A 14,013-nucleotide genomic window follows, 5' to 3' on the forward strand; every position below is an offset into this window, starting at 1 on the left:
AATTCCAGTCATCAAGTAGTTCCACTTGTGATGATAAAAAGGTTCTAATTAGTATCACATTTATAATAAAAAGTGCCTGAATTCATTAAGGATGGCTTCTTTATATGTTTAATTTGTCATGTTTAATTTTTTCTTTCTCCCCCATCCTACTAGTATGCTTAAGCATCACTCATGTATTACTTTCATTAGGATGAAAAAATTATTCAGGGCTCAAGTAGATTAGGAATTCAAAATCAACACATAAAAATCATCTCTTGAAGATATGTATATTTTGGTTGAGTTTATCTTATTTTCAATTTAATTAATACTGACATTGGTAAAGGCCTGACCATGCATTAGCACTAATATCATATTAATGTGAAGTTTAACCAAGGAGCATTACTACTCAAGACAACAATATTTAGAAGATAAAATATAATTTAGGACTGGAAGAAGTAATGGTAATTATTGGTTGGTTGTGTGGTAGAGGACATAACTCTGGACACAGTCAGAACTTGATTTCAAATGGTACATAATTTATGTTCAACTGATGTTAGCTTCTTTCTCACAATTCTAGGATAATAGTTCTAAACCTGAAGTTCAGTGGAGTTAGAGGTTTGAGGATCTCTTAAATTTCTTAAGACACTAGAGGAGAGAGAGAGAGAGAGAGAGAGAGAGAGAGAGAGAGAGAGAGAGAGAGAGAGAGAGAGAGATTGAGATTTTTTATGAGGTGAAGATTTATTCCTCTGATCAGGGTTTCAGAGATGCTCTGTGACCACCTGACTCCAAAACAAGGGTTATAAGTTATTGACTCTGGAAAAAGTATTCCATGGGACTTTGAAAAGAGAAACCAATTAGATTATGAACTATTTTTAGAATATGCTAACAAAATTAATTTGTAGGCAGTTTCTGTACATACAGCTACCACCATTTAAAATAAAGGCAGTCTGGGAAGTCAGTGGTAGAGCACTTACCTACCAAGTGAAAGTCCCTGGGTTCAATGCCCAGCATTATAACTAACTAAGTAAGTAAGTAAGTAAGTAAATATAATAAAGTCAGTCCAAAATGAGATTTAATGTATTTATAATCTGAACCCTGCTTATAGGGAAAATACCTGAAAAGATTAAACAAATTGCAGTAAGACAGTAAAATAAAAATGGAAAATCAAACCTACATGAGGAAGGTAGAAGCAAACATACTAATAGCCTAGGTTAAAATGACTACTATGATTTTTTTTAAGAGAGAGAGAGAGAGAGAGAGAGAGAGAGAGAGAGAGAGAGAGAGAGAGAATGAATGAGAATATGTTTTAATATTTATTTTTCAGTTTTCGGTGGACACAATATCTTTATTTTACTTGTATGTGGTGCTGAGGATCAAACCCAGCACCCCGTGCATGCCAGGTGAGTGCGTTACTGCGTGAGCCACATCCCCAGCCTGACAATCATGATTAAGAATTAAGTTCAGGGCTGGGCATGGTGGCACACACCTATAATCCCAGGAGCTCAAGAGGCTGAGGAAGGAGGATTGTGAGTTCAAAGCCAGCCTCAGCAACAGTGAGGTGCTAAGAAACTCAGTTTGATCCTATCTCTAAATAAATAAAAATGGCTGGAAATGTGGTTCAGTGGTCAAGTGCCCCTGAATTCAATCTCTGGTACCAAAAAAAAAAAAAAAAAAGAAAGAAAAGAAAAAGAAACTCAGGATAACTTCAATTATCTTTATGCAAGGGTTGTGTAATACATATAATATATAACATGTATCATTAAAGAGTGATTTGCATTATCTTTTAAAAGAAAACCTGGAGTTTTTAAGAAGGAAGTGGGGTGTACTAAATGACACCCCTCCTCATACATAAACCCTCACAGTTTGATGAGATTGGTAGACTATTATTGACTCTTACCCCAGTAGTTTACAGCTTAATGGTATGCTGTTGAATCTGATTATTGAAGTCAATGCACTTAAATATGTAAGAGTTTTATTTTTCTACCACTAAGATCCTGCCTTCTTAGAACAAAGAAAGACTTCATTCTATTACCTTTTAATAGTTAATTTAATATCTCTGAAAAAATTTCAAGCTTTTGAGTTCTAACACAAGTAAAGGCAATAGTGTCCATGGAGAGCAAAAAAGAGCTACAGCACATCCTTTCTACCCTGCTTCTCATAGAAAGCAATTTATATTATAAAGACAATTTTGCAGGTATGATCTTATATATTTAAAATACTTTTATATGATTGTGAACACAAGTGTAAAGATCATTAAATTGAAACTAATATTTGTATTAGGAAACAAATTATAAAATTGATCTTTTAAAACATTTTCCAAATCTGTATTGCATGCCATTTAAATTTTTCTAAACAAAAGGACAACTTTTCACACATATTTGTTAACCACTGGTGGTCCCCAAATTTATAGTTTTCCCTTGTTATTCATGAGAGATTGGTTCCAGGATCTTCGCATGAATACCAAAATCTGAGGATACTCAGGTGCTTTGTGTAAAATGGCATGACGACAGTATTTGCATATAACCTAACATGATAAACCTGTATACATAAAACGTTACTATATTACATATACTAGCTAATATAGTGTAAAAGCTAGCTAAACAGACATTATATCGTACTGTTTATGGAATAATGTCAAGAAAAAAGTCAATTTGTGATTTAAAAAAAGGTTTTCCAACCATAGATGGCTGAATCCACAAATAAGGAATCCACAGCCATGAAACCTGCAAATATGGAGGGCCAACTGCATATGGAGTAGTCTAAGTAATATAATTCAGAAACAAAGAAGTGAACAAATGATTCAATCAAAATCAAAATAGATGTTTTAGACATAACAACTTATAAAAACTCTAGATGGCATTCAAGTCAGTAGGGTTGGAATTGACTGTATGTGCTCTGTCATAGTGTACCACATACAATTATGGCCCTAACATCTACACAAAATCTGTCTTAGCATTATGATCCTCTTAGATTGCTTTTCCAGTCAATTTCCTACACATATGCACATCTACCCATATCACAGATAGTTTCTAAGGTCTTATAACATACCAGACCAACAGTTCTGGATGCAGAGAGTACAGTAGTTTTGAATCAAAACAAATATTCTTATTCATCATGGTTTCTCCCCTGAGAGCAGAGTGCTTTCCCTCTCTTAAAAGTAGTGGGCACGGTACCTTTCAATTTCTTGATCTTACAATCTTTATAAATAAGAGAATGATTAATGGGTAATCTGGTAAAAACTGAAAACTGAATTCCTTCTACTAATACCATCTGCAATGAAGGAAGAGTAGCTTGCAAAAATCAAGATGGTGACTATCCTACTTGGAAGAAGGCATAGATGTTGCATACTGAGAAGCAATCCATGTTCATTACCCTGAAAAAGAGGTTCCTGGCTCTTAATTCCTATAAGATCGTGTCCAGAATATTCTTTATTCCAAGAATAGTGAACAATAAATGCAGGGAATGATCAATTGCCTTCTATAGCAAAAGGAGGCAGAGAAACAAAGTAATCATGGGCATGGGGTCTTCCACCAAGCCACACTGTCTAATCAATTACCAAGGCTGGTGCAAGGACTAATTTGGGTAAAACGCAGTGCCTGGTGTTGGGAAACACAATTTGCTGTTATAATTATTACCACTGTGTTTTATAACATGAACCAAAATATGGCTTAAAGTAAAGAGATTATTTTTAAAAATTTATTTATTTTTCATTTTTTAATTTATATATAATAGCAGAATGTATTACAATTCTTTTTATACACATACAGCACAATTTTTCATATTTCTGGTTGTATACATAGTATATTCACACCAATTCGTTTCCTCATACATGTACTTTGGATAATAATGAACATCACACTCAACCATCATTAATTACCCCATGCCCCATCCCTTCCCCTCCCACTCTTCTGCCCTATCTAGAGTTCATCTATTCCTCCCATGCTCCCGCTCCCTATCCTACTATGAATCAGGCTCCTTATATCAAAGAAAACATTCAGCATTTGGGTTTTTGGGATTGGATAACCACTTAGCATTATCTTCTCCAACACCATCCATTTACCTGCAAATGCCATGATTTTTTTCTTATTGCTGAGTAAAATTCCATTGTGTATATATGCCACATTTTTTTTATCCATCCATCTACTGAAGGACATTTAGGTTGGCTCCACAGTTTAGCTATTGTGAATTGTGCTGCTATAAACATTGATGGGGATGTGTCCATGTAGTATGCTGTTTTTAAGTCCTTTGGGTACAGACTGAGGAGATGGATAGCTGGGTCAAATAGTGGTTCCATTCCCAATTTTCTAAGAAATCTCCATACTGCTTTCCATATTGGCTGCACCAATTTGCAGTCCCACCAGCAGTGTATGAGTGTACCTTGTTGTCCACATCCTTGCCAACACTTTTTGTTGATTGTCTTCATAATGGATTCCATTCTGACTGGAGTGAGAGGAAATCTTAGAGTGGTTTTAATTTGCATTTCTATAATTGCTAGTGGTGATAAACATTTTTTCATGTGTTTGTTGAATAATTGTACATCATTTTCTGAGAAGTGTCTCTTCAGGTCCTTGGCCCATTTATTGATTGGATTTTTTGGGGTTTTTTTTTTTTTTTTTGGTGTCTAGCTTTTTGAGTTCTTTATATACCCTAGTGATTAGTGCTCTATCTGATGTGTGAGGGGTAAAAATTTGCTCCCAAGATGTAGGCTCTCTATTCACCTCACTATTTTTTTTTTTTTTTGCTAAGAAGAAACTTTTTTTTTTTTTTGCTAAGAAGAAACTTTTTAGCTTGAGTCCATCCCATTTATTGATTCTTGATTTTAATTCCTGTGCCCCAGGACTCTTAGGAAGCTGGGGCCTAATCCCACATGATGGAGATTAGGGCCTACGTTTTCTTCTATTAAATGTAGGGTCTCTGGTTGTATTCCTAAGTTCTTAATCCATTTTGAGTTGAGTTTTGTGCATGGTGAGAGATAGGGGTTTAATCTCATTTTGTTGCATATGGATTTCCAGTTTTTCCAGCAACATTTGTTGAAGAGGATATCTTTTCTCCAATGCATGTTTTTGGCGCCTTTGTCTAATATAATATAATTGAATTTTGTGGGTTAGTCTCTGTGTCCTCTATCATGTACCATTGGTCTACCAGTCTGTTTTGGTGCCAATACCATGCTGTTTTTGTTACTGTTGCTCTATAGTATAGGTTTAAGGTTTGGTATAATGATGCCACCTGCTTCACTCTTCCTGCTGCGGATTGCTTTATTCTGGGTCTTTTATTTTTCCAGATGAATTTCAGGATTGCTTTTTCTATTTCTATGAGAAATGTCACTGGAATTTTGACTGGAATTTCATTAAGTCTGTATAGTGATTTTGGAAGTATGGTCATTTTGAAAATATTAATTCTGCCTATCCAAGAGCAAGGGAGATCTACCATCTTCTAAGGTCTTCTTTGATTTCTTTCTTTAGGGTTCTGTAATATTTCATTATATAGATCTTTCTTCTCTTTCTGAGTTGATTCCCAAGGTTTTTTGTTTGTTTGTTTGTTTGTTTGTTTTTTGAGGCTATTGAGAATGGGATAGTTTCCCTCATTTCCCTTTCGGAGGATTTGTCACTGATATACAGAAATGCCTTTGATTTGTGGGTGTTGATTTTATATCCTGCTACTTTGATGAATTAATTTACTAGTTCTAGAAGTTTTCTGGTGGAACTTTTAGGGTCTTCCAGGTATAGAATCATATCATCTGCAAAAAGTGCCAATTTGAGTTCTTTTCCTATATGTATCCCTTTAATTTCTTTCATGTGTCTAATTGCTCTGGCCAGTATTTCAAGAACTATGTTAAATAAAAGTGGTGAAAGAGGGCATCCCTGTCTTTTTCCAGTTTTTAGAGGGAATGCCTTCAGTTTTTCTCCATTTAGAAGGATGTTGGCCTGAGGCTTAGTGTAGATAGACTTTATGACATTAAGCTATGTTCCTGTTATCCTTAGTTTTTCTAGTGTTTTGAACATGAAAGTGTGCTGTATTTTGTCAAATGCTTTTTCTGCGTCTATTGAGATGATCATGATTCTTATTTTTCAGCCTATTGATGTGATGAATTACATTTATTGATTTCCATATGTTGAATCAACCTTGCATCCCTGGGATGAAATCTACTTGATCATGGTGCATGATCTTTTTGATATGTTTTTGTATTCAATTTGCCAGAATTTTATTGAGAATTTTTGCATCTATGTTCATTAACGATATTGGTCTGAAGTTTTCTTTTTTTGATGTATCTTTGCCTGGTTTTGGAATCAGATGTTGATGTTGGCCTCATAGAATGAGTTTGGAAGTGCTGCATCTTTTTCTATTTCCTGAAATAAATTGGAGAGTATTGGTATTAGTTTTTCTTTAAAGGTCTTGTAGAACTTGCTGTGTATCCATTAGGTCCTGGGCTTTTCTTAGTTGGTAGGCTTCTGATGGCATATTCTAATTAATTGCTTGAAATTGATGTTTTTAAATTCTGTATGTCATCCTGATTCAGTTTGGGCAAATTATATGACTCTAAAAATTGGTCAATGCCTTCAATATTTTCTATTTTATTGGAGTACAGGTTTTCAAAAATAATTTCTAATTATCTTCTGTATTTCTGTAGGGTCTGTTGTGATATTTCCTTTTTCATCATGTATGTTAGTGATTTTTCTCTCTCCTTCTCTTTGTTAGCATGGCTAAGGTCTGTATATTTTGTTTATTTTTTTTCAAAGAACCAACGCTTTGTTCTGTCAATTTTTTCAATTGTTTCTTTTGTTTCAATTTCATTGATTTCAGCTCTGATTTTAATTATTTCCTGTCTTCTTCTGCTTTTGATGTTGATTTGTTCTCCTTTTTCTAGGACTTTGAGATGTAGTGTTAAGTCATTTATTTGTTGACTTTTTCTTCTTTTAAGGAATGAACTCCATGCAATGAACTTCCTCTTAGAACTGCTTTAATAGTGTCCCAGAGATTTAAGTATGTTGATTCTGTGTTCTCATTCACCTCTAAAAACTTTTTAATCTCCACATTGATGTCTTCTGAAACCCATTATTCATTCAGTAGCATATTATTTAGTCTCCAGGTATTGGAGTGTATTTTATTTTTTCTTTTATCATTGATTTATAATTTAATTCCATTATGGTCTCATACACCAGGGTAGAATCTCTACTTTTTTATATTTGCTAGGATTTGCTCTGTGGCATAGTATATGGTCTATTTTAGAGAAGGACCCATGTGCTGCTAAGAAGAAAGTATACTCTCATTGAACGTTGGTATATTCTATATATGTCACTTAAGTCTAAGTTATTGATTTTATTATTGAGTTCTATAGTTTCTTTGTTCAGCTTTTGTTTGTAAGATCTATCTAGTGATAAAGGAGGTGTGTTAAAGTCTCCCAAAATTATGGTGTTGTGGTCTATTTGACTCTTGAACTTGAGAAGGGTTTGTTTGATGAACGTAAGTGCTCCGTTGTTTGGGGCATACATATTTATAATTGTTAAGTCCTGTTGGTGTGTGGTTCCCTTGAGCAGTATGTAGAGTCCTTCTTTATCCTTTTTGATTGACTTTAGTTTGAAGTTTACTTTATTTGATAGAAAGATGGAAACCCCTGCTTGCTTCCGCAAGTCACGTGAGTGGTATGATTTTTCCCATCCCTTCACCTTCAGTCTGTGGATGTCGTTTCCTATGAGATGAGTCTATTGAAAACAGCATATTATTGGGTCTTTTTTTATACAGTCAGCTAGCCTATGTCTTTTGATTGGTGAGTTTAGGCCATTAACATTCAGGGTTATTTCCTCTTCTTGGAATACTTTGCTGAGGATGTTCTGTAGAGCAGGCTTTCTAGTTATAAATTCTTTTAACTTTTGTTTATAATGGAAGGTTTTTATTTTATCATCAATCTAAAACTTAGTTTTTCTGGATATAAGATTCTTGGTTGGCATCCATTTTCTTTCAGAGTGTGGTATATGTTGTTCCATGATCTCCTGGCTTTGAGGGTCTGGGTTGAAAAATCTGCTGATTTCAAACTGCAAGATACAAATAGGTCTCCCCCTATATGTGATCTGATTCCTCTCTCTTGCGGCTTTTAAGATTCTATCCTTATTCTGTATGCTAGGTATTTTCATTATAATGTGCCTTGGTGTAGATCTGTTGTAATTTTGTACATTTGGTATCCTGTAAGCCTCTTGTATTTGGTTTTCCAATTCATTCTTCATGCTTGGGAAATTTTCTGATATTATCTCATTGAAGAGATTGTACATTCCTTTGGTTTGAAACTCTGTGCCTTCCTGTATCCCAATAACTCTTAGATTTTGGTCTTTTGATGCTGTTCCATAATTCTTGGATGTTCTGTTCATGGTTTCTAACCTTCTTCTCTGTGTGATCAACTTTATTTTCCAGATTTTAAACTTTGTCTTAATTATCTGACGTTCTTTCTTCCAAGTGATCTAGTCTGTTAGTTATGCTTTCTATTGAGTTTTTTTATTTGATTTATTGTATCCTTCATTTCAAGGAGTTCTGACCTTTTTTTTTTTCAGGGTCTCTCTCTCTCTCTTGAAGTAATCTTTTGCTACCTGTATTTGCTCTCTTATATCATTGTTGGAGTGATCAATTTTTGCTTGTATTTGCTCATGTAGGTCTTTAATTCACAGATCATTTTAATCATGAACTTTCTGAACTCCTTCTGACATTTCATCAACTTCGCTGTGCATAGGTTCTGTTATTATAGTGTTCTGGTTTGTTTGGAGCATTTTCCTCCATTGTTTTTTCATGTTGTCTATGTGTCTTCCTTTCCTGCATGTGGATCTGAGATATTACAGTTTCTTCCCTATATTTTTGTAGTACTTGTACAGATTGTCAGTACCTCACCTTGATTTTGGGCTTCCAGACCCTGCTGGTGTACCTCAATGGATGCTGCTGCATCCTGGATCTGGGACCTGCAAAAGTTGGAGTGGGTAGATCTGGGCCACTGGGTTTGACATCCTGTGGTAGTCTGCTGGTTGGAAGGGGCAGTTTTTCACCAAAGGCTAAACTCTAGTGGTCTCTGCCCTGCTGGGGGAGGGGTGAACCGTGCCTACTGAGATCCTAGATCCCACATGGGCTGATGTGGGTGGTCTGGGTTGGATTTTGGCTCCCATGGCAGTCTGCAGGTCACAGGGGACAGCCCTGCACAAGAGGCTAGGCTCTGGTGAGTGTCTGCTCTGCCGGGAAAGGAGTAAACCTAATCTTCTGTGCTCCTGGGCCCCACAGAGGCTGGTGTGAGTGTATCTGGACCGATGGGCTTGACCTCCCACAGTAGACTGCTGGTCAGAAGGGGGAGGTCTTGTGCCAAAGGCTAGGCTATGGTGGTCTCTGCCCCACTGGGGGAGGGGTGGACCAGGTGTGTTGTGTGCCTGGTCCCTGCAGAGGCTGGTGTGAATAGGTCTGGGCCACTGGGCTTGACCTCCCAAGGTCAAGGAAAGGGATTATGATAAAAGAGGTACAGAGTCTGAATTTAAAACTCAGATAAAACAGATGGCAAGCATCTATGTACAGCCACATATTCAAAAGTTATCTAATTTTTGAATTTTGAATTTTCAAAAATAGCCTAATTGCTTAGTGAACAGTCTTCACAAGATTACTGTATTTTCATTTAACCTACTCCATGCTAGGCTTATGCTGAACACAGCAGTGCATAAGAGACATACCCCTGACATTACATTCTTATAGGTACAGCTCTCTGATGCTCTGAATCTCAAAACAAAATTCTTTAAATTTTACATTTCTTTTTAATGTTCTATATTCTATTTTCTCTCTTCTCCTAAGGTTCCTCATACGATTCACATAAGTCATAACATAATGTGAAGTTAATTAATTATACTCAAAGGATGCTGTAGGGCATTAGGCCTTAATTCTCTCCAGAATTGATTGAGAAAGAATGGAAATATTAAGATTCCTTGTGGGCAGTGGCCTTTTCTAATGCTTATATAAAGAGAGCATAGATATAATAACTATACTAATGAAAATACAGAATATTTATTTAATAACATATAAAAAGCTATAATTAAAATAGCTTCTTTGTACCAAACATTTACTTGGGCTAGATGCTATATGTATGTTGTATTTAAGTACTATGAGGAATAGGTAGTATTAGATCCATTTTCTGAGGAAAGGAAATTTTCTGAGCTCAAAGAAGTTAGATAAGTAGTTTTTTTTGTTCTTTTGCTGTACCAGGGAATGAACTCAGGGATACTCCACATCTGAGCTATATTCCCAACACTCATGGGCTCGCTCTCTCTCTCTCTCTCTCTCTCTCTCTCTCTCTCTCTTTCTCCCTCTCTTGCTCGCTCGCTTTTAAAAATTTTTAGACAGGGTCTTTCTAAGTTACCCAGGTTGACCTCAAACTTGTGACCCTCCTCCTTTAGGCTTCCAAGTAGCAGCACTGGGCTTTTTTAAAGCTAGGACTATCTCCCTCTGAAGCATTATACCTACTACCCTTCTACGAATAACTAGGAAAGCTAAGTACCAAGGGCTACAAGTGGATTGTAATAATTTCAAGTCAAAATAGTTTGAGAGACGAAATTACATCAATTCAGAAGGAAATAAATACAAATTGGTTAAAAGTGTCCACCAGATATGAAAACATACCAATTTTATTATCAAATACATTCACATAGTGCCTTCCAAGTATATCTACCAAAGCACCGTGCTAATCACAAGGTATAATGATGAGCTAATCTAGAGATAGAATGGGAGGGAGAGATAGAGGGGGAGATGATGTAGAAAGAGAAATTGAGAGATCTGAACATAAAATTTGATATACACACTTTAAACACATCCAGCCATCCCAGACTGCTGGAACAGAGCAAGATATTAACTGATGAGTATACCACTAGGTATCAGAAGAACCTTAACTGAGGAGTCACTGAAAATTTCTGCTTATTTCACATGTCCTGAAGCTACAAAATATCAACATGACCTTAAAAGAAAGTACTGAGGCATAAACCTTTCCAGGTCCTAGCCAAAAAAAAAAAAAAAAAAAAAAAAACTCAGGGGAAACTCATTGGGAGATATTTTCTACACATTACAAATCAAACCACTGCTTGTGTTGCTTTGTCCAAGAGCAATTACCTTGATGAGGGACATAAAAGCTTAATGGGAAGAAAAGAACATGAATGACAGATGAATATCTGAAAGACAAAGTAGAAAAGAGGGGGAGAGAGAAAAGTAATAGCGGGAAAGTGAAGGAAAGAAATAATAAAAGAACTAGAATTATAAATTTATTAGTGATTTGTCTTAAATTTTGTGAGTTCACAAATACAGATAAAAATTATTTCATTTGAGACATAATGTATAGAAACATTTTAATTCAATAAAACCTTAAGTTTCATATTGTTCAAATAAGCACTTTTTACCTAAAGAAGAGATATAAATTCTATAAATTATATAATTACTTCTTATTTATGTATTTTTCTAAGTCAGAGATCAATTTTCTAAATGGAGCTCTTATCTAACAAAGGTATAGTAGCATTTCATTATAACAAAGAATTTAATTGAGTTCATGAAAAGTGATGTAGTATATGTGTTCAATAAACCATTAATACTTACTGTTAATATTTCTGAAGTAGAGTCTGTGTCAGTCCTGGATTATTGCAATATTAAATTAACTATGCTGTATTTATTGTAGTGATACAATGAGGAAATTTAAAAGTTTTATGAAAGGTATTGAAAGTATTAAATTAATAAAATTAAAATTACGGTACTAATCAAATTACTTCAAATTTTCTTTGGAGTGAGTAAAATTAACTGATTTATTCTCTATATAGGATCTTGTAGGTAGAGATAATGACTCATTTATATACAGTTTTGTATTGTGCCCAACCTGTATTGAAATTCTTAAAAATATAAGAACACACTCTTTTAAGTGCTCATTTCTACCCCACATAATTTTAATAATTTTTACTTACAGAGTGAATCTACACATGCACAATGGGTCAAAATATGTAAGTTACATAAATTTAAGGCCAAATATTCAAATATTCATTTTTTTCAAATAATTAATTGTTAATCTCAAGAAACAAAATAAAAATGGTTATTATGCAGATGTGGAAAATTCTGTATTTAATTTAAAACCTAAATGAAGAGTAAAACCCATTCAATTTCTATCTTTTGAGGTTCTAACTGAATGTTAAATCAGATACACAATATGGGACAGGCAGTCTTCATACTTGGAGAAGAAAAGAAAGATAAAATAATACATGGAATAGAAATACTGGCCACAAGTTGCCTGATTTTAAAACTCACACAAATAATTAGAAGATGGAGAGGTTCTACAAAAGTGTACAACTTTGGGGATCAGTTCTGGATACAAACAATCTAATACAGTGTACCTCTACTACTGTTGTTGGGAAAAGTGCTTCTCAGTATTAGTTTCCTCACAAAGCAAAATGGAACACTTGTCTTAGGCGGGCATAATAGCATTTCATTATAATAATGAAAATAAGTCAGAACAGTGATGTAGTATATGTATTCAATAAAAAATTAACAGCTACTATTAAGAAATTCTGAAATAATTTCTGAAAATGCAGAGGCATAATATATATATATGAGAGTTTATAAAGAATGCATAATAATTTAAAATTACATAATTAATATTTACTTACATCAATTGAAACACAAATATGCTCAGCAAACACTGATTATGGATCTGCCACATCTCAATATGTGTTAAGCTTCAATGTTTTATTAAAATTTATAAGTGTGGTAGAACAAGATGTATGAAACTATTAGGGCATAAAATGGGAACAATGTATGTGGTTATTCTTAGTTTTTGTGTGGAATGATTTCTTTTACTTAATTCAATGTTATGAAATGACTTTGGACTTTATTATTAGTTTTTTTTTTTGAAAAAAAATCTCTTCTTTCAAAATAGGAAGGACTTATTAAAAAGAGTAAGCCCAAACAAGAACCTGAAAGAATATTCCTACTAGTTTAAAAGCAATATATCTTTTTCTTTTAATAGTGATAGATATACAGAGTTCTTACTTAGGTTTTTAAGTAACTATATTTTCCACTGGGGGATAAGATAAAGTGGGGGAGGGGATAAAGGAAGAGGGGTGTGAAGGTAAAGAAGTACATGAAGAAAAAGAAGGGTGGTAAAAAAAAGGAAGAAGATGCAGAGTAAAGAAGGGGAAAAGAAGGAACAGGGGAGACAGAGAGAAGGGAAAGTGGGGAGGGAAATGGAACTGTGTTTCTGATTACTGTTTGTTGAAATAGATAAATAACTGCCCCTCCAATACACAGTTACTTCACTGAGAAAAAGTTACTAATAAAGGTGCAGTAGTTCTATAATTTACTGACAGGCATTATAATGTTCTTAGCTTTCTTCAAGGATGTTTTGAACTTGTTTCTATTCTATCATATTTAACTTTGAAGTTATCATCATTAAGATTGCAAAATTTGGTTTGTTTTCAATCTTTATAAGATATACCTAAACTCATCACCTATATTTACTGGCATTTATAGTTGCAGTTAAATTGTGACATAATAAATTACATAACTATTATCACCATATCATCAGTTCAAGTGTAACAATTTAAGACAGAGTAATATTGTTTATAATTATTATATTTTAATTGATTTTTAAAATAAAAGCAATGATATCAAACAGTAGTGTTTGGGGTTGAGGAAACAGCATAAGTGGTTATATTATAAGTTAACATTTCTAAATTTTATTTAGTTTTTTATTGTTCACAGTCAAATTTAGAGCACACTGTCTGACCTATCTATACCTGAATTCACATTATATTAAACAAGTAGTATATGAAGCAGTCTTGTTAACAGTCAAGGTAGGATGTAAGTAAACAAAAGCAGACAAGGATAGTAGAATGTTGTTCACTTTAAAAAAAAGGTTTTAAATAATTAATTTGTTTTTTTTTTCCTTTTCTACTGACAAGTATTACTCTAGGTTTGGATGTGCTCAGATATTAGATTTCATGTTTCCTCTTTCCTGACTTTTCATTTGGCAGGGGCATATCCTCAAGTCCCTTCTAC

The 14,013-nt window shown here is 34.2% G+C and overlaps 1 protein-coding gene across 1 annotated transcript in view; it reads right to left on the reverse strand.

The window, feature by feature from the left end:
- Dock3 (dedicator of cytokinesis 3) overlaps positions 1-14,013 on the reverse strand; it is a 589,707-nt gene that overhangs the window by 294,361 nt on the left and 281,333 nt on the right. The window lies entirely within an intron of this gene.

Source organism: Callospermophilus lateralis, chromosome 10 (assembly GCF_048772815.1).
Source record: "Callospermophilus lateralis isolate mCalLat2 chromosome 10, mCalLat2.hap1, whole genome shotgun sequence".
NCBI lineage: Eukaryota > Metazoa > Chordata > Mammalia > Rodentia > Sciuridae > Callospermophilus > Callospermophilus lateralis.